The sequence below is a fragment of the Engraulis encrasicolus genome, chromosome 6 (genome assembly GCF_034702125.1).
Source record: "Engraulis encrasicolus isolate BLACKSEA-1 chromosome 6, IST_EnEncr_1.0, whole genome shotgun sequence".
Classification (NCBI taxonomy): Eukaryota; Metazoa; Chordata; class Actinopteri; order Clupeiformes; family Engraulidae; genus Engraulis; species Engraulis encrasicolus.
Window position 1 is genome coordinate 51,967,025 of NC_085862.1, and position 21,573 is coordinate 51,988,597.

Consider the following 21,573-nt stretch of genomic DNA (forward strand, 5'->3'; position numbering starts at 1 on the left):
CAACAGTGAGACTGATGGCAAAAAAGAACATTTGATCACCTTTTTTAAATTATTATTATGTTTTTGATCTCTTTGATTTTTATCACTTTTTAATGTATTTTGTCTTCCTATTTTTCTATTTAATTCTATTTATTGACTCTAAGGGCCTGCACAAGAGTTCCTATGTGCTTGGACTACTAGTTTATGCACAAATAGCAAATAAAGTACTTTGAACTTTGAACAAGAATTGAGACTTTTTTGAAATTGACATACAATGGAATGTGATGAACTTGTCCTACACCGTACATTCGATTCACTTAACCCTTTAGCTCCCATAACGGCCGTGAACGTCCGGCTGGATCTGTACCATAACGGCCGCGGCCGGCCGGAATATTTTCATATGAAAATACGGCTGAACGGCCGTCATCATGCAGTTTTCCCAGCTTTCAAACACTTTAGCTCAATATTACAGACCCTCCTCGATATACTTTCAGTATAAAAACTGTATGTTTATATTATTTTATTTTTCAGTATTTTAGATTTTATTTCGAGATGCGCCGCTTTATGCGACTTGGCAATCTGCCGTCAATTCAAATGACGGCCGTCCGAGATTGAATGGCTACAAACATAACCGTTCTGTTTCTACAATCAATATACACTAAATATGAAAACTTCCAACCCTCTTCGATCTATTTTCATGGTCAACAGCACATGTTTATGACTATTTGGGCTATTTTAGATCATGTTGTTTTATTAGGCTTATGAGATGGTGTTCAACTGTGATGGGTTCTGCCATGGTCCTAAATAGCAAACACAACTGTCCAGCCGATGTCAACACGCTACATATTAAAAATGTAAACTGTCTTCGGTGTGTTTTCAGAGTCAAACCATATGTTGGTATCCAACTATCTTAGTTTCCTGGAACAACGTGCAACAGGCGCGTCGTGTGAAGGAAGCGCAGCGCCTACCCATTTTGCGTGTCAGCTTTGGCAAAGCAGTCAAGGACTGTTACTACTCCACGTTGTCCTTCATAAAAATATGCGTGAAGACGTTGAGTTGAATGCTAACTTCCAATAATAGCCTACCAACGTGGTGTTTGTAGCACTTCAATTCCGTATTACTCGGTGATGCTTGGCGCGTCTTACCTGTGCCAAATCGGGGGCTGAAACTTCCTTAGAGCTCCATTCATGTCCTGTCTGCTATCGCGGACACTTCTACGGTTATCCTTACACGTCTTTGGCATGGTTCAGTTCAAACATTATTAGCTAGTGTAGTCCATTACAGTTATCGCATATAATCCATAGGCCGACCGCTTGAAAACAGGACTTCTGGGTGAACGACATTTGTTGTCGTCACATGTTCATTGTTCAACTTTGACCCTGGATGGATGGATGGATGGATGGACGGAAGGATAGATAGATAGATCGATAGGTAGATAGATAGGCCTAAATATATAGATATATAGATAGATAGGCCTTGATAATATCGGATTTTATCACATTTTTATCATTTAATCCACATCAAATGCACTCCATGGGAATACTGAACAATTAATTATCCATAAATCATATACCATTTGAAAGTGTGTTTTCTCTACTTTAATATGAAAGTAACTTGTAATTGACACTTTTCATTTCTTTTCAAGTTATTTGACATTATTTAAAATATGACCAAAATGCAGCTTTTTTCTTAGAATTCTTGGTAGAATTCCGGCCTATTCAAAAAAAGTTCTGGTAGCTAAAGGGTTAAAACTGGGTGTACATGGGCTCAAGACATTGACGATGAATAATTGTGGACAGATTTTTGATATCTTGTAATATAGCGAGGTTATGGCTTTATGAATTTAGGCATCATTAAAAAATAGAAAAAATGTTATAAAAATTCATTTTGCAGCATTTATCAATGCTGTCACTTCACAGGCTAGTTTGTATGATGACTAATAACATTTCTATGTGACTGGAATGGCAATCTGACATAGCGCCACCATGTGGTAGATGAATAAAGTGCTAGAAATGAGATAATTGTGCATTAATTGTACCCCATTTTTGGTGGGGTGATGTATCTGACCAAGACAAACGAAAAAGGTCTTAGATGCCTGTGCATGTTCATGAAAGTAAGTTGTGTGTATCTCGCTTAGACAAACAAAAAATGATGATGGGGCGTTCGCGCCGGCCCTGCAACGTAGGTGCGATAGCCCGTCATCGCCGCTTGCAGCTTTAATTCAGATAAGTTACCTGTGCTTTGTGTTGTCTGTCTTCCCTTCTTCCACCACTATGCAGCTTGGCTCCCCCTAGTGTCCATTTTGTGTAAACAGCAGGTTGCCTAGATTGCTGTTCAATCCATTGACTAAATGAGCAACACCTGAGGGCCTGATTATTGGGGACACCTACAGCAGCACTGTAAAAGGGCTGCCAGAAGACTGCTGCAACAGACGCTCTACCCCTGCTTCCTTTTCAACACCTGTTTCGCTGACGCTCTTGCCGTCCTGTTTTGTTGTACCTTTGACACTGTGCTTGCTACTGTGGTCTTTTTTTTGCTACTTGATCTTTGATGCTCTAAACTAGTGATGGCCAAATGAAGCTTTTCGAAGCATTGAAGCTTTCACCTGAAATGGTTTGGAAAAAGGTTCACTGATTCGAATCCTCACACTCTATGATGCCATCTTGTGGCGTAAAGGTGGGTTGCAGTGTGAACTAATGATTTCTGAGAATAAAGATCATGGTCTTCCCAAACCGTTTTACGTGTCTTATTCAGATTGAAAAAAGTGTAACCTCAAATAGGCCTATAGGCTATATTGCAGCAGGATTTCAATTGCAGCGAAATATATGACCAACTGCATTCACCCTAGTCTTTATATATGTATATAGGCTACGCAAAAGCAATTAAATGCAAACATATTACCATTAAATGCAAACATAGGCCTATTACCAAATTCAAACAGTGAGAAGCATAAAATCAAGTCAGTTTCATATAGAAAAAAAAGACTCAGTCAGGTAGAAATTAGGCCTACATATTTTTATTTTCTCTGCAGTGTTGGGGTTCAACCGGTTTCTTCTTTTGGTTATAATGTCCCCAGCCTTTGAAAATACCCTCTCGCACGGCACTGAGGAGGCCGGTACGCACAGTAGGTTACGTGCCAGAACGTAGAGGTGGGGATACCGATCTTGATTGCGCGCCCAGTATGCCAGGGGGTCTTCTCCACGGGCGATATTGGGTTCGTTAAAATAGCGCGTACACTCCACCGTCGCGCTTGCCGAGGCGCTCTTTATATGACGGCGACCCTCCACCTCGTAATCCAGCAGGTCCCAGAGTCCTGGAATGTTAAAGATATGAATATGTATTAAAATACAGCCTATCTTAAAATTGTACAACCAGACCCTAACATGCCCGGTGGCTCAAGAGGTGCAGCTTATCAGAAGATGTTGATGCGATGGCTGTGGTGTTTATTTCCATGCACTGCGTCATCCGAATTTGCAAAACACTCTTCGTATATAATAAGCTCTTGACCGAACTTGCTTACCTGATGAGCTGGTTGGGGCATGAGAAGTTGATGGCTGTGATGGGGGAGCAGGGGGTGCCTCTGGTGGTGGTTTTTGGCGGATGACCAGGGCGCACTCATTTGTTGTTTTTTTTACGGCATTTTGTTGATGTGATTGGCTGACAAATCCCATTGTTTTGAATCGGGGGTCTAAGAGGGTGGCAAGGGAATGCTGACCGGCAGCTTCGTAGTGGGACAGGCGCTCGGTCATCTGATTGATGAGGTTTGTTGCAAGGGTCCGGGCTATTTCTGTGGTGAGGTGGTGCTGTTTGCTTGTGATAATGTGGCGGAGCATTTTGGTGAGTGGAATTATTTTTGATCCAGATACGACTATTTCGGCGGAGAGTTCTGATGTAGCTTGTTTCACTGGACCAAGGAGGTCTAGGCATTCCTTGATTGCCTCATATTCAGTTGAATGTAGTGGTGAAGTGTCAGTCCGCAGAGAGGACAGCACCGCACCCACTGGCTCCCTCTGCTCATGCAGGCGCTCGAGCATCTCGTAAGTGCTGTTCCACCTGCAAAGCAAGACAAAACTCATTTATCATTTATTAGAGGTGCTCCGATTGCTCGGCAGCCGATCATGCTCGGCCGATAATGGCCAAAAATAGCCTGATCGGTGATCGGAAAAACATGCCGATCAAAAAACCGATCCAGAGATATTAAATTCCTCACGCAACCATTTCGCCTTTACACCTAGCGCTGCCTGCATGTAGCCTAGGTGCTGGCTCTGCACAGCTGCTGCACCAAAATAAGGCATCTTTACTTGTCTTTAACTTTTTGGAATTCCCTCCTTCATTTTCACCATTTATAATCATATCTGCATCAACAATGATCTGATTTTCCGATCCATGCGCAGTTTACATGACGCTTGTAATTTGTGAATGACGTGTCAGTCTCGCCATGTTCACTATTTTGAGTTACAGCCTGTCAGCACGCAACAACTAGGCTAAACGTTTCCAAAACAATCATCAACTGTATTGTTTTTAAAGTTGTAGCCTAATGGACAGCCAGGTCATTAGTTTTGTAGTCGCTGCAACACCAAACAGCAACTAGGGAGAATGGACGGTGAAACTCAATGAGTCTGTGCAGGGAATTCTACATTCTATGACAGTGTTACAGAGAAAGAGCTTTCCTCGCAGACACGCTGTGGTGTGCGTGTTCCCTGTTCTTTCAAGTAAAGTTTTTTTTCTTGTTTTGTGTATGTAGAATCTCAAGTGTTTCAGTCACAATGTAATTTGCGATAGACTACTTCTCGCCCGTTAGCCATTTTACGTTATAACCTGTGTAGTTGCCTCGGTCAGCACGCGACAAGTTCACGTTGTCCGCACAAGCATGCCAACGTTATTGTTTTCAAAGTTGTAATTGACAGTCAGTCGATAAGTTTGATAGTCGCTGAAACGCCAAACGGCGACAGAAGTGAGAGGGAGAGAGCAGAACGGTCGCGGAGCACTGCAGCTGTGGACAGTGAGTGACAGAGAGGGGAGGGGCTCTCCTCACGAGGCTGCTCATTTAAAGCGACAGGGTTTTTTCTCGTATGCAGAAGACGAGAGACTGAGATCCAGGTGTCTGAGCTTCAATTCAATCTCAAATAGTTAAGTAATTATATGCAATAACTTATAAATTGATGTAATGTTTCAGTTTCAATTCAATCTTAAATAGTTTAGTAATTATATGCAATAACTTATAAATTGATTAATACTGTAGACTTACTTGTAGGCTATATTACCAACACTAGTCTGAAAGAGCTGAAAGATAATAATAATAATAATAATAGCCTAATAATAATAATAATAATAATAATAACAATAATAATCATAATAGTAATAGCCTAATAATAGGCCTACATTGTGAAAGCGACATGTGCAAATTAAGATTGATTGGTTTATGGGCAGAAATATTCAATGAGGATAATTAATAGGCTATTAAAAAAATAGGAAATAATTTCTGTGATCGGCAATGATCGGTGATCGGCAGATAAAGATTTTTGGTGATCGGTATCGGTGATCGGGCCAAAAAATGGTGATCGGAGCACCTCTATCATTTATCAAAGCAGCGTACGACGAGAATCATACGTACGTCGTGCGTACGTTCTTTTTCTACGACCAGTTGGCATTTATCAAATCTCATCGTAAGCGCAGGAAAGATGGAATCCTACGACTGCTCTCAGATGGTGTACGCCGTTTTCAAGTTGGACTTGAGATGACTATGATCACCAACTTGAGCAGCAGTTGTAGCGCAACAACGCATTATCATACATATGTACCCTACATACAGTAATTACAAAATGTTTTTACATTTTGGCTATAAGCCAACGTCTACCTGTTTGAATCGGTGCACCCTTCCTGGGAGCGCTGCGTTAATCTGGCATTTAGGTCAACAACTGCAAGAGACTTCTAATTTGTCATTTGACGTGATGTGTGAATATTTGTGCAATATAGGCCTAGGCTACAGCCGCATATTGGAATGTGCCTTCAGTCTTGGGATCAATGACCGACGTCCCTTCTTTTTAACAGCTGGGAGTTCATGCGCACATCAATCAATATAGTAATAATCTCCCGGTTGAGTTTCGACGTTTGATCTCACACAACTATCCGAATATAGGCCTATCTACACCAGACACGTGTGTGTCCGATAACACGTTATAGGTAGTCGTTCATAGGTGGTAAAAGAGCTATCCACTCGAAGGACTGGAGCGCAGGAGAGAAGCAGGGCGCACATGAGCGCGAGAAGGACAGCGCACTGGACATGTAAAACTCTCCTTCCCCAACATATGGTTTGGGCACTGTTTGTTGGCCAGTTTCACGTAGGACCCTTTTCTTGACCTCGTTTACAAAAAAGGTTTATCACCATACATTTAAAAAAAAAAGATTCATTGTAAAATATCTTCATTCTGTCTACTGTAGTCAATCAAACATTTCATTGTAACCATAATTATTTGGAAATCAATCTATTCCATATTGAGAACCAAAACACTGTTGACTACTGCTGTTGATTATTTCCACGTGTTATTTTGTTGTCTACCTCGCGTAAAGCCCAATTTCAAGCTGTCAATCAACCAGAAACGTGGATGTTTTAGCCGGTTTGCGTCTCTCCATGTCGCAAACTCAGGGGTGCGGTCTCCTTCCCGCCGTTTTAGAGAAGGTGTGACTATTCTAATTACAATGGTTTTCAGACGCTGGATTTATCAACAGCCGCTCGCTCTTACGATGAGATTGGAGAGGTACACATGTTTAGTAAATCTCACGTGAGCCTCGTCGTACGACTAGATCTGCGCTCATTTCTGCGATGGTTTCTACGCAAGTTTGATAAATGAGGGCCAATGTGTATTTAGTTAGGGTATATGTAGGCTACTGCATTTCACATTAAGGCAGCCCAATGGGCTATGCTTTACACCCAAAACATACAAATATAGCAAACAATGTAATGCCTCACACAAATACAATAACAACAACAACCTGGTCTCCACCTCCTGGATGAGTTTGTGCTCTGGGGCCTTCAGCTGCTGCTGACGCTGCAGCAAATTTTCCCGGCCCACTGTGCTTGATCTGAAATAGGACACTACATCCCTGGCCCGAGTTCTTATGTCCTCCAAACCTTAGAAGAGACATGGTATAAATAAAAAAGGTGTCCAGCGGCACACAAATACAATATTACTCATCACATATTTGCATGTGTACATTGAATTAGTGGAAGTACTTGGCCTACTAATCTGGGGTGAGCTGGAGGGCCTTTTTCACCACCAGGTTTAGGGCATGGGCCACACAGTGGGTGTGCCGGAACTGCAGCAGTGAGCTGCAGAGGGTCATGTTGGCTGCCCCATCGGACACTAAGGACATGACCTTTCCACGAGAGATGCCCCAATCGGTCAGTAGGCCCTCAGTGGCTGCAGCGATATTGGCAGCAGTGTGTCTTTCCCCAAACTTTCCCACTGCCAACAAGGTGGAGGCCAGCTGGTCCTCCTCATCCACATAGTGGCATGTGAAGGCCAGGAAGGAATCCATGTGGATGGATGTCCAGATATCGGTGGTTATGGCGACAGCCGTTGCCTGTTTCACCTTGGCCTTGGCCTTCTCCTTCTCGGCTTCATATTTGGCCTCCACCGTGGCTTTAATGGCCTTTCTTGATGGGATGTTATAGTGTGGAGCAACAAGCTTCATCAGCTTGATGAAGCCTGTGTACTCCACCATCTTAAAAGAGAATAAAAGACATTTTAGGTCATCCAGTAGGCTGGCTATCTGACATGTAGGCCTATCTATCAAGCTTTACCTTGAAAGGCATTGAATCCAGGACGATACATCTCCATGACAGCCTCGTCGATCATGGTATTTTGATCTGCAGCACAATAAAATCTCAAGTTATTATTTGTGTCACAATGAGTAGGCTATTTGAAGAAGTATTTAGACTTAACACAGGACCAGGATTACATACAAGAATCAATGTTAAGTTATACTTACTGGAGACACCAGCTGCAGCTGCAGCTGTGCCATGATAGTTGCGAAAGTGCCTAAGCATGTTTGAGGTGTTGTTGTGGTACGGCAATCGCTTATCACATATCATACACTGGGCCTGAAAGTACGAGTAAATGCCGTTACCATAAACATGGTTATTTCCAAACTTTTGACAAACACTTCCATGATAACATGTAGGCCTAGGCCTATGAATAGGCACAGAGTTGTATTAGACCTATGTTGTATTGCATTTCAATGGGGCTGTATTACGGTAGGGACACATACACGCGAATTTGCGAACTTTGCCATTCATTCCTATGAGAGAGGCGAAGGCAAGCGATGGCGAGGCGAAGGCCAGCGATGGCAAGCGACAGCTAGCGAACAGGAGCGAAGCGAAGCGAAATTATTAAAGAAAGTTTAATGTTATGCAAATGAGGAGCGAATTCGCCTGCCACGGCCCAATCAAATCAACAACATAACTGTTCCATTCCATTTGATTCGCCGCGACGACCTGATGACGGTTGGATTTCGCCTCTCTTCGCTTCGCCTTGCTTCGCCTCCTATGTGTCCCTACCGTTAGGCTACACTTTGCAGACACTCTTTATTAAAGCAATGGATTTGGGAGAAATAAACAGCTTGGTGTGAGGAAATGGGCCGAGTGCAGGAAGTTTCTTCCCAGTGCGCACATTCATTAAAAAGGTAGAGCTATGCAATTGAGTGTCTCTGAACAAGTATACCAAAAAAACAACACAAACATAAAAAGGAATGTTCAAGACTTTAACGATCATCTTGGAGTGGAAAACACCCGACTTTGCGTTTATTGCGCGGCCAACGCCACGTCATCTTAACAAGGAAGACGCCATGAGATGGCCTGAGGCTATATTGCTTAACCAAACAAAATCCATTAGCATATAGATTTCGAATAATGCGTCAAGTAACACTTATACTAGGCCAATAAGAAAGGCAGCATTTCTAAGTATTTGGCAAACGTCTCCAACAGCGCTAAAATAGGCACGGTGCTATATAGCCATGGGGCTGCGCATGACATAGGCTACATTGCACTTTGCTGACATTGTAATCCAAAGTGATGAAGGCCTTACGACTAAAAGAGTGAGAAAAAAGCATATCGCTTGATGTGTGGTGAATAGACTGAGTGCAAACAAGCAGGAACCAATTCTTTCCAACATAATGTGAAAAACATAAAAATCACCTAATGTGAGATACTTGAACGACCATATCAGCATTATCATCATCCTCTGGGAACAAAAGCCTGATTTAGCGTTTATTGCGGCCAACGCATATCAACAACCAGGGAACCCGACAGGGGGAGGGCAAAGGGGACAGTATGCCCGGGGCCAGGGGGCCCGGAATTGGGTTGCCATTGCGTTCCTATTGGGCGAGGGGCCCTTTCAGCTGACTTGGTCGGGCCCATCCAAACCTGTCAGCGGGCCTGTCAAGAACGACTGATGGAACTCAACCTAGCCTATGGATTAGGCTATAAAACGCTTCCAGTGACAATTTTACTACAATAGCATAGGCCTAGCCTATGCTTACACATGAACCCACATGTTCATGTAAACCAGCATTCACGGGGCAAAATCTCACATTCAATCGCACACCTACAGAAACATGCACGCACAGGACATAATAAAATAATACCCTAATGTAAAAAAAAAAAACAATAGGCTACCCTCTCACACCTTTTCGCCTTGATCGGTGGAAACAATTGTAAAATGATCCCACATTGCCGATCGTCCTCGTTTTGTCATTGGCTCCATTTCAGTTTAATTACTGCTCACTACTGCTCTATGTCTTCTCAAATGCACGCCTTCACTATAAACCCACAAACGCGCTCATCAGATAGCGCGCATTTAAACACACGCGCCGAATCACCACGTGACTGTTCGCATGATTGGAGGTTCGGACGTCACTGCTCACGTGACAGTCAGTAAACGAATCAAGCTCCGATACATTGCTTCGCCTTTGGCTGGTTGAATTGTTCAAAACAAGCTTCGAATCACGGGAGTCAGAGGTAGCATCACTACTCTAAACCCCAGACATTTTTTTTTATAAAAGACTAGACATTAATTTCCCTTAAAACCATTTTCACCGTTCATTTTTGGCATCTGACCCCTTGTGTTAACCCGATTTTCAGTGATGGCAGGCTGGCACAGCGTGCCGGAGCGTGTTTCAAACCATCAACAGCAATAACCTTAAAATAACTGTTCCAAAGTTTGCTTTAGTCCAGGAAAAAGAATGTGACGTATTACGTATGAAACAGTATACTGTCAGTTTTCCAAAAGCAACTGCAGTGTTTTTCGCTGCCACATGGACCAGCTGGCACACACATATGTTTGGCCTATAGCAGAGCCGTAGGTCTGCTTTGCCGGTCACAGCATAGAAATATCATGCAATTGACTGTCATTACGTCCCAATTTATTGACAGACTATTAGGAAACATCATAAGTTATGAACACAACAAGGAGAAGAGAATTCTGATGTGTGGGAATACTTCATTCTTATTGCCCAAAAAATACAACCAAAAAAGGTGCCATCGTTTTATGCCATTGTTATGTTGTTAACGCCAACCTAACCAGTAAAATGTTAAATCTTTGAAAGTTGGTGTGCAAAAATAAGAGCTCAGCACAATATTTTGGGCATCTTCACTTGTCATAGATAATGATCATCTCATCTTGTCCAATTTCACCCTGTTACTGAAACTTCAAGTGCTAACCCAATTTGGTGAAGAGCTTTGGTCAAATTTGCCCATCACTACAGATTTGTAAAACATTGGGCGCTCGATGAGATTTTTCCCCTTCCCTCGCATTTTTGAGCTTTACTTTTTCAAACGGGTTCCATTATTTCTCTTTTTGGCTGTGCTCGTGTTTGGTGGTCAGTTTTTTCACTTTTGACTAGGATTGTCAGCTTGATTGTCAGCTTGCTTTTTCAGCTTGCTGTTTTTGTGTGGATATCCCAGGAGGGGACTCTTGAAGTCTCGAGCTGGGTAGGCCGCTGAAGAACCGTAGGTATTCAAGCTTTTAATTTCCCTGTTTACAGTGACAAGTCAGTTGGACAATCCTTACCATCTTCTAAATCCCACATTTTCTTTTCCTCTCTGCGAGTGCCAATGTTTGGTTGAGCTGCTTTACCTTTCTTGGAACATTTGCTGTTTTTGTCTTTTTTAATGCAGTGGATTTTGCTACCAGGAAGCGTGTTTTCTCTAACATTTTCCTTTGATGCACTCTGAGCTTGTTTCTGTATTCAATCACCGATTTGCTTCCTTTTGCCGCTTGTGAAATACCTTAATTTATTTATTCATTATTTTTCGTAGTGTTTTTGCTACTCAGAATACGCTGCCTTGAAGGGAGCTTTCTTTTTTCGCGCACGTGTGCCTGATAACTGACTACGAGTCTTTCATTGCCTAGACTAGTTTGGCCATTAGTGCCTCATCATCCTTCTCAGGTGGGCCTGGAAAACACATGTCAAAATTGTTATGTTGGTATTCTGTTACACAAAGACATATGAACACAGACACGGCACACATAAATAAATGCTTACCAGTGAGGAAAAGCAGCTGTTTCGGTATGGGTTCTGTACGCCGAGTACAGTGCTGGCCATGCTGGCAGTGCTGGAGCTGGGAGTGTGGGATACCAAGTGCGGTGCTGGGGCTAAAGAAAAAAGAGGAAAGGACAGGTAAGGCATAATGATAAACCAATATGTGTGTTAACTGTTGTACTTGTGAATATTTTAAAACCAAGTTTTACTTACAAGGTTTCGCAGGTGAAGTGAGTCTTTATGCCAACTGTGAGGGAGGCAGATGCATGCTTCCCTTGTGCCAACAGGGCTTTCACGGAGGCTGTCCCCATGTGCGTGGTGGCAGGTGGTGGTGCAGGAAACGAGGCACTGGAGGCTGCACTGGGTGGTCTGCAGAACGCCTTTTCAGGATGTATTCCTTGAAATCTAACAGGTTGGAATTGGGGTTTGGAGTTTTTCGAAGTGCGTACTTAACCAGGTCCTGTGCCTTCCTGCTCTGATCCTTGTACACCTCTTTGAAAGACAAGTCCTCAAAGTCTGAAAACTCCAGGAGCAGGGAGCCTGTATCCACTGTCGTTTCAGCTTGGGCCTTCATCTGCTTCCTTCTTGCGTGCTTCTCCATTAATGCCGGCAACTCCTTGATATGGGCCGCATATTGGAGAAGGAGCTGCTTGTTTTCAGAAAGAGGGTTGGGGTGTGCCGGTTCTTTCTTAAAACTGTTCAGATGTTGCAGAGTATAACTGAGTTCAATATCCAGGACCCACCGAAACATTTGACCCATGTACATCCCGAATTGGAGTTGACAATGTGCCAAGACAAGAAACTGGTCCGAGGGGTCGCTACCATTCTTCCTCACAAAGGTGGCTGCCTCATCCAGGACCTCTTTCTTTCCTTTTGCCTTCCCAGACACCATGTGGGTGACTTTCTGAAATGTGGGTATGCATACATGATCTGAAAGAAAATAAATAAAAGGCTGTTAGCTACAGTCATCTTAAAAACAGTGCCACTATTCAACATGTACGTAATTCCCTATTTTTAAAATATTTCTTGGTAAATGTGTGATTGAACCAACAAATGTCTACCTTTCCATTTAACCCATTTGGGCAGAGGCTCTGTTAAATAATTTATTGTTATTGGTTCACCACTGTTACTTTTCCTGTCTTGCATTATAAAGTTAGTGCTGTGTATATCTGGAATGGTATGTAGAGAGAAACCTCCATTTCCTTGTATGACCTGTGCAAAACGTGCAAAATGACAATAAAAGATGACGTGACTTAGTGTCAGCCAGTCCTAAGTAGGGCTGGGAATCGTTTTTTTCTCTCGATATGGTGCCAAGTTCAATACCTTGGTTTCGATACCGGTACATTTCGATACCTTTTTTCGATACCTGTTGTTTTGAAGTTAATCTTCATTATGAAGAATCCATAAGATCGCCAAATTCTACATTTTCACAAGTAGTATTGGTGTGCCTACGGTGAATGCATTTCAGTCATCTTAACCCATTGTGTCCTGGAAACATATACACTGCATTCAGGATTTTGAGATTTGAGCTGTTTTATTAAAAATGTGGGTAAGTTAGAGCTGAATGAACACATTTAAGGCAAAAGGAAGGCCCTAGCTTTTAAATGTAACTCATTTCATGTTTGTATGTGCTTCGGAGGCTGAGATATTTAGGATTTAATAGGCAGAGGGCACCCTTTCCCAAAAAGAGCTTAGGACACACACACACACAAAATGCCATGTGACTGTTTTTAACCTTCAAGATTTTTAGTGGCAACAGCATAGTGCAGTATAGCAATTGTATTGCAACTGCAATACAGTGCAGTAAAATACTTAACACAAATATACTGAGAGAGAGACAGACAGAGAGAGAGAGCATTTAATGAATAAATACCTATTTTTTAGGAAGATTAGCATGTCTGCCTTTTCTGGCAACAGACTCCCATCAGCTCCTGGCTGATAATGTCGCCCACTGTTGAGAATGTTTGCACTGATGGAGTTGCCAATGTTTGCACGCAAAGGTATCTCTGGGCCAAGGAAGACAACCCTTGAAGAGTGCCTCACATGCCCCACCACCAGGCCACAGGATTGGCAGTTGATAGGACCGATGGCAACCCTATATAGTGTCGTATTTCTTCCTTCGCCTTTTCCCTCGTCATTGTTTCCCTCGTACCCTGCTCCCCCACCTCCATGTCCTCATCAAGGAAGAGTTCTTCGAGGGCAGACAGCTTAGCCCGTTTCAATTGAGCAGACATAAAAAGATATAGATATGTTTGTCCACATTACTTGAAAGGCAGTGTCTTGGTAGCACCAATAGGTGTCGCTGTTTTAACAGATTACATTACATTGCATTTGGCAGACACTTTATAACCAAAGCGACTTTCAAAGAGGACATAATCATAGCCAACATCACTAGCAGATACAAAGTGCACAGGAAATATACAGAACAAGTGCAGATGTAAAGATTAGTTAGAGTACTCTTTTTTTAGAGTACACACAAACACACCCACATACATACACATCAACCATTAGTCTAGTAGATATTCACGAAAGAGGAGAGTCTTTATTTGCTTCTTATTATATGGTGTGACGTCATCGGTCGAATGCTCCATTCATTTCAACGGGGCTCCCCAACGTTCGCAAGTCTGTTATTTTTCGATAACGGACGGGTTGGTCTATAACTAGGGTGACCAGACGTCCCGGTTTGGAGTTGTGTGTCCCAGGTCCCGAGCAAACCCTCTCGGGACACAAATATGTCCCGGTTTTGGCCACCCACTACATTGCGCCATGTCTATCAGGGTAAATATATGGAAAAGATTACATGTTTACCTGCCACAATTAATGGCAGCCAGCGCTTGTATAGAAAGTCTGAAGGAGTCAGTTGCGATTTGTCATTCCTCCCTCTAAAATTGATTAGAATGCAGGAAATGGCATCTAAAAAATACAAATTTTCCTGGGGGAGGACCCCCAGACCCGCCCGCCAAATATTGTCCTTCAGTCACGCACAAAGTGTCCCGGTTTCAGACTACAAAAATCTGGTCACCCTATCTATAACAGACCGCTGTCAATGGCAACAAGACTTTTCACTGCTAAAGCGACTTTTCAACAAGACTCTAATCAGCTGCTGTGATAGACAACACCTGTTACCTGGCTACCTAGCTGTTGCCTAGCGGTGTTCCACAACGGCACTGTTTTGTTTTGCGCAGCAACAATCTTTTGACATTAACAACTATAATAGACTTAACATTAAATAGGCCTAAAGAAATGTCCCCGCCATGTGTGAATCATTTAAGTATATCCATATAATAAGCGGGTTAACTTTCGGCGAGTCGGTCGCTTTGTGGAATAGCAGCACTTCAGAGAGAACAAGACCCCTCCGCTCCACGTCGGGGTCTAAAGATTCTCTCTGTCGTGCTGCTATTCCACGGTAGCGACCTTCTCGCCGAACGTTAACCCTTACTTGAAGGCTGCAAGAGATGTGCTTAGTCTTGCTGCCTCTGGGAGACCGTTCCACCCTTTGGCTAGATGAAAGCCATGTGTTCACCATTTCAATGTTGCTTGTGGTCCTTCTAGGTTATGCACTTTATATTTAATTTCATGTGTTAACTGTAAAACAATATAAATAACCTATATTTACCGTTGCTGCTGCAGCATAGCTGCTCCCATCATCATCATCATTGTCATCGTCATCACCTCGCTGCTGCTGCCGGGCCTTTTCAGCTCCATTCTGCTGTCATAGAAAAAAAAAACAGGTGTCATGAACAATGTTTTCACTTATCGCTAGAAAGTATAAATATAGTGAGATTTGAAGATTTACAACTTAAAACCACCTGGTGTGCTTGATCCAGGAGCTGCTCCTCGAGCCTGTACCACACAGCATCCTCCACCTTTCCCTTGAACCTAGGATCCAGAGCCCTCCTCCAGGAACTCTAGAATGCCCTCTTCCTGTAGACAGACAGACAGATAGATCGATAGATAGACAGATAGGCAGACAAGTCTTAGGGGAATAAGAGTGACGTCTAACTGACTAAAGCCGGGCATACACTGTGCGATATTTTCACTCATAGGTCTTTAGCTTCTGCGCACACTGCACGATGGAATTTCACTGTTTAAAAGTTCACAACTCACGACTCACGTCCTCACACTACACGAGCCGACAGTCGGATGCGAGCGAAATGCTTCCACCTTACGACGCGACAGGCATGTTTCCCCGGTCTGCAGAGGAGGGAACATGCGCACCTGAGGTGGCGATGAGCTCGCACTCAACAGCGAATCGCACGGCCCTATCATTTGTGCATGTGAAGTGTCAAATCGGGTCTTAGCACTGCTTTAACTGTGCGATTTACGCACGAGCCACGACCAGAATTTCAAATCGTTTTGATTTTCTTGCGACCCTGCGATTGCACGATCGTGAGGCGAAATCGCTTGTCGTTACCCCATGTACACTGCACGATGCAAGACTCACGATTGACCTGCGCTTGAGCAAGAAATCGGCCCGACTCTCAAAAAGTCGTGCGAGTGCCAAATCGGGGCAAAATCGGGGCAAAAGTCGCACAGTGTAAGCCCAGCTTAAAAAGACACAAAATGCTACCACTTTGCAATGCACTATCCAGCTTTCTCCATATGGGATGAAAAACAATGATGCGTACTACTTTGTATCTCCTACAAAGGTCACCCCAAACCTTCTCCTTTATGACAGCACAGAAGCTGGAATCGTTAGCCGTGACCGTTAAATGTTGCCGAAACTTTCCCAAAATGGGAGCGATTTGGCTTATTGTGGGTTGGTTTTGAGCCGAAGTGCAAATGGTTGAATTGTACAACAGCGTCATGACTTTCACAAACTGCTCCGCCTTGTTAAGATCGTCTGCTGAGATTCGATCAAGCCTGAAAAATATGCATGAAAAGGAAAAAGATGGCAAAAAGCACTGATGGTGAACAGGGTTTCCCCCAACTCTTAACTGTCAAGGCAGCCACCTTGACTTGGACTTTCAGCCAACTTGCTCACCTCCACCATGGAGCATCCACTGTTGAAAAGGGCAGCAAACCTTTCACAATACTGCCCTTTGTGACTGCCCTGTCACACTTATTTTTTACTTTGGCATTTTTCCTTTCTGAGCCAGTGTGAATGAAGTCACACTAGCACGAATCTTCACTACCCCAGGGCCTGGTTCAGTAGAAGCTACAAGAGATACATTGATTGGAATGATGTTGCTAAGTTGCGGCAAAACAGCTAGCATAAACATAGCTATGCTACTCTTCACGTCCAGCAGTGGGTAGTACAGTTTATACAGTAGATCTTACCTGGTATGGTGCTGGTTGCCGTTGATTCATTGCCCTCGCCTCTGGTGTCTGTGTTTGAAGATGTAGTCCCAGAGTTCTTTCGCAAGGCATCAAAAACGGCTGTAACATTTGGTGCATCAACAAATGTTTTGCCAAGTTAGAAGTGTTGCCGTCTTTCGCATGGACAACTTTGTCACAAATAGAGCTTCTGGCTCTATTTGCGTCCACACGAGCAAAGTTTAACCACACTTTAGATCTCTGCATATTGATCAAGGCTGGAAACTAGCTACAACTAAGTTGCAATGTATCCTCACCAACTCAACTGTCAGCTGTTCGAGTAAATGTAGCAAAGTGGGCTTTGACATTCCGTTTTCATTTGCGGTGCTTGTGTCATCACGTCACGCCGACCTATCAGCTGATCTCACAGCTGATTTCACTCCAGCTGAGACGCCGGCTTTTCGCAAGCTAGGAGGAATAGCTGTCGGTCAACGTGCTTTCCTTTGTCCATCCAGACGCGCATTCTGGTCTACTCTTTGCACTCTGATCTGTTGCCAAATTCAACTTGGCGTGACACGCTCTCCGCCTCGTACAAGTGTATCTACTGGTGCCATCAGCTGGTTGTTGGCTACCCTGTTCATCTACCAAAGCTCCGCCCTCTCCTTCTTGCTCAGGTAGGCCACCCAAATGACGCCAAAGTTTTGATTTGTTTGACTCGGGTCTAAAGGGTCTTACACACCAGGGCGGTAAAGCGTCGCGGAACGGCAGCGTTTTTTACCAGCGTCGGTGAAAATACATTGAAACCTATCTGTCCTTACACACCAACTGGCGGTAGTCGGGCGTCAGCAGCGCGGGAGCCGGCTCCGCGCCGCGCTGCATTTGGAAAATAGAACCCGAGCGTATTTTCACGCCGGCGACCGGTGGAGTGTCTCATTCAAATGAATGGCAAAGTAGCACGCTAGCTTTGGCTGTGGGGAGGGTTTTGAACAGGACTGGCCGAGCACGCCGACGCTGTCAGTGTGAAAGGCAGAGAAAAACATGGCGGCCGAAACTAAGCAGAAAGACCGCGTCCGTCCTGCGACCGTTCCGTTCCGCCTTGGTATGTTTTGGCCCTAACCGATGATCTATTTTGTTGTAGCGTGGGTTTGAGTTTCCTCTGACTCGTCTGCCTTTATTGTCTCCCTCCTCTCCTCTTCTGCTGTTGTGGAACGTGAGTATACCGCTTCAACTTTTCATCACGTTGTAAAATTGGTACAATAGCCCAGTTACATCGCATTATCCTCTGTATTTGTAGGCGCCTGGGTGTAGCTGCAGACTCCCGGTTCCCTCTGAATTGCTGCTGTTTTGTCCCCCCTTGATACGTGCTTCGGACTGACGCGTCGCAAGTGTCCGGTTATCCGAGGGCTATCACTCCGAAAGCATTCAACAGCCCAGCATAGGGCAAGCCACAACTCGAGCTGGTGGCGTCGCATGCGGTCGAGTTCAGTGTGTGCGTGCGCGAATGTAGCCTGTGTGAGTGAGTGTCCTGTTATGTCGTGGTGAGAGCACAATTCATTTGTTTATTTTGTACATTTTCTTTGAGGGATGTTTTTTTCTTTTTTTTTTTTTATTTGAGTTGATAACTTCAATGGGAATTCTTCTGTTTTTTGTTTCTGTAACTGCTGAGTGTGCACGGCTTGTAGCCTAAACCAATGCCCCTGGCCTGATTGTTGTGACTAATTCCCATCAGTCCTGGGGACCATTCCATCATTGGCGCTGAATTCAGCGGCGCTTACGCGCAAATGCAGAGTTTCAACTAACAGCAGCTTAAACTTGAGGCAGACGCCGTTCCACCACTGAGGATCAGCTGCGTCTTGGCTAGTTTCACTTCAGCCGCGCTCATCAAAGCTGGCGTTGCGCTCGTGCACGTTGTACATGGGAAGTCCATATCGACGATTGTCGAAAATGCGATCATGCTGTAGACTCGGGCATGCCTTGTCAAATCAAGTCTTTATCAGAGATATTAGGCGATCATCTGTAGGTGAGCGGTAACGCAACCGCACTTTGATTGAGAGACCAGCGTTCAATCCCCACCATGCGTAATGACAGATCATAACTCAATTATCAAAGGGAGATTCTCCTCCGAACCTCGACTGCCATCATTTCAATGCGCAAAAATAAAATGCTTGCATCATCTTAAGTGTTTTAATTTTATTTTTCAAAAGAATTTATTTTATGATAAAAGGCATAGACTAGGTAAAACGTCAGGCAGAGATAATTGAATCATTGCAATGCAAACTCCAAGCGTAGGCATCTGAAAGGTGGTTGTGAAGACGTTTTTTTTATTGCCTATGCTGAAAATAGCCTTAAGGTCTACATTTAAGGTAGGCCTATTGGTAGACCTATTGCTTGACAGCAAATGAAGCCAGCCACAAAGCGACATCAAAGGAGAGAATAGGCAAACGTATGTTATAAAGTTTTCATTTCTAACATGTCGCCATGCAAGACTTGAACCTGGGACAATCAGTTATTACGCAGCGCACCTGCCCACTGTGCCATTCACGTCTTCATTGTAATAGAAGGAATTTTCCAATATCATCTCAGTAAATCAACACTATAAATGTTTTTTTTTTAAATGTGCTGATTATCAGAAATCCCGCGAAATTAAAGACAGTGGTAACTATTGTAGTTTTTACTGCCATTATCACATCGTAGACTATTAAAATAGAGTGACTGGTTCGCTTTGATCTCGTAAAATGATGGCGGGAATCAAGCGGAACGTGCCCGTTGTGACAGCTGTTTCCTACAGGTTCATGTTTTGTGCAACACTGACTCATTTAGCCTGGTGTTAAACCTGGGAGCTTTTAACGTTGGAGCATAAATTACCGTGGCAACTCGGCTGCATTTCAGGTTAGCAAGGCTGATGGAACGGATCTCTGTCTAAAAATAGCTTAGTTTACCGACTTGAGCTCGGATTTGGGGTTACCGCCGTTGATGGAATGGTCCCCTGGTCTCGCCTGTAGCAATCTCTTTCTGTGGCGAGTTAGATTTTGCTGGTGGGCCTTGCCACTCAGTTTATTTCATTTTGTTTGTCTTTATTTGCTGGGCAAGTGGCAGGCCCTTGATTACCCCTTTATTTACCCCCTTTTCTTCTGTTAACAGGTGCAGGTAATCCCGGAGGGAGGTCCTCTTCCCCCCTGGTGGTGGGCCCGGTCACGTGGTGTGCAGTGAATTGCAGTGCAGTGTAGTGTTACCTGTGTGTGAGTGCAATAATTCACCTTCACTTAGTGTGTGCATGGGCACGCGTGTTTGTGTGTACTTATCCAAGGCCTATACAGGGGGCTTAGTATAATTCCCCCCTCTTGGGTGCACCTGCCCTGTATTTGAGAACCCTCCCTTTTTGTACCGATTTGTGTGAGTGTGTGTGTGAGTGTGAGTGTGGGTGTGCATTGTGGTGGGAAATATTTTAAATATCCGGATTTTTATATGTATACGTGAAATTGTTAATAAAGAGATTATTTTGTTACGGAATCCACGTTTCCTCGTTAATGCAACAGAACTTGTGTGGGGGTCAAATCTAAGGTTTTCATACAGTCCCTGGGCTGTAGTTCCCATTCTTATCCCAGGGTGGCGTAGTCTATTTTGTAAGAAAAACTGTGAAATTTAGAGTTTAAAAACTCTCCTGTCCTTACCACTTGGTTACATAAACAAACGCTAGTACTTTTTGAATGAATGAAGAATGTCTCATGCTTGTCCCGCCTGCCCAGGCCCTTGGAAGCCAATCACAAATGACGACTTCACCTGACTACATGACTATTGGTTCACAGATTTACTAATGACACAGGGACTGTTGAAAGGACATTACTATTTGCTAACAACAGGTATCGAAATATGGCACCAAATTTTTTTGTTTTGTTTTGATATTAGATATTATGTGGCTTTTCGGTCGGTGCCAGGACCGGTGTTCTGTCTATATGAGCGACCCGTCGAGATGTGATCCTTTTCGCTACTGAGCATGCGCACGCATGCGCACGCCCTCACTGCGTTTTTTGCGGGTGATTGCCCATCAAATTGTGCGACCGCAGTTTATTACAAATTCGAGATGGCAGGAAGGATCATGCATCTGAGCAAGCGGCGCTATGATTGTCGTATTCCATTCAGTTTGTCCGGGCTCAACCCAACTGGTAGATGGCCATATTTCTGTTCAGTCGAATAAATATCCTGAAATGAGAGAAGTCGTCAGCCTCCTTCCTACGCATCGCACAGCAGCACTCTGCTGATCAAAACTCATCATATTGAAATCGGCAGTAGACTACTGGTTTGGAAATTGCATACTCTCTTATGGGTTAAGTAGCCTAACCGCAGAAATACACCAGCGGCGATCTGAGCGAGTCGAGCGACGGAAGTAATTGACTTTGTATTGAGTCAAGAGACAAAAGCGATTCTGGAGACTAGAGTGATTTGCGCGACGAGCGCGACAATTTGAAGTTGAAATCTTTTCAACTTTCTATGACGCGGTTCGGCGACAAGCCAAGACAGCCAATGACTGTATAGAGGTCAGTGACCACAGCCAATGGGAATGCTTGAATACTTTGCCTTCTGCCTGTACGGACATACTCTTGTCTCCTCAATCGCTCGTATCGCTTGCTGCTACACTCTGTCGCTTGAATCGCATCGCCGCTGGTGTATCTCTGCGGTAAGGCTGGTTTGGTACAATAATAAGAAATGCACTGGTGGAGGTTTTTTGAAAATATGATTCCGGTCATTAAAAGAGGTGTTGCCCATAAATTGACAGACATCTGCCAAAACAAAGCCACA

At 43.8% G+C, this 21,573-nt stretch overlaps 1 protein-coding gene across 2 annotated transcripts in view; it reads left to right on the plus strand.

Annotated features, from left to right (window-relative positions):
* The window catches only part of sid1 (secreted immunoglobulin domain 1), an 82,225-nt gene that overhangs the window by 55,084 nt on the left and 5,568 nt on the right, over nt 1-21,573 (plus strand). The window contains exon 4 of one of the 2 annotated variants that reach the window (XR_010035102.1): nt 19,918-20,014. The exons of the other annotated variant lie outside the window; for it this stretch is intronic. The gene's annotated coding sequence lies outside the window, so the exon portion shown is untranslated. Of the gene's footprint in view, nt 1-19,917; nt 20,015-21,573 lie in introns of those variants that run through there. 2 annotated transcript variants of the gene reach the window in all.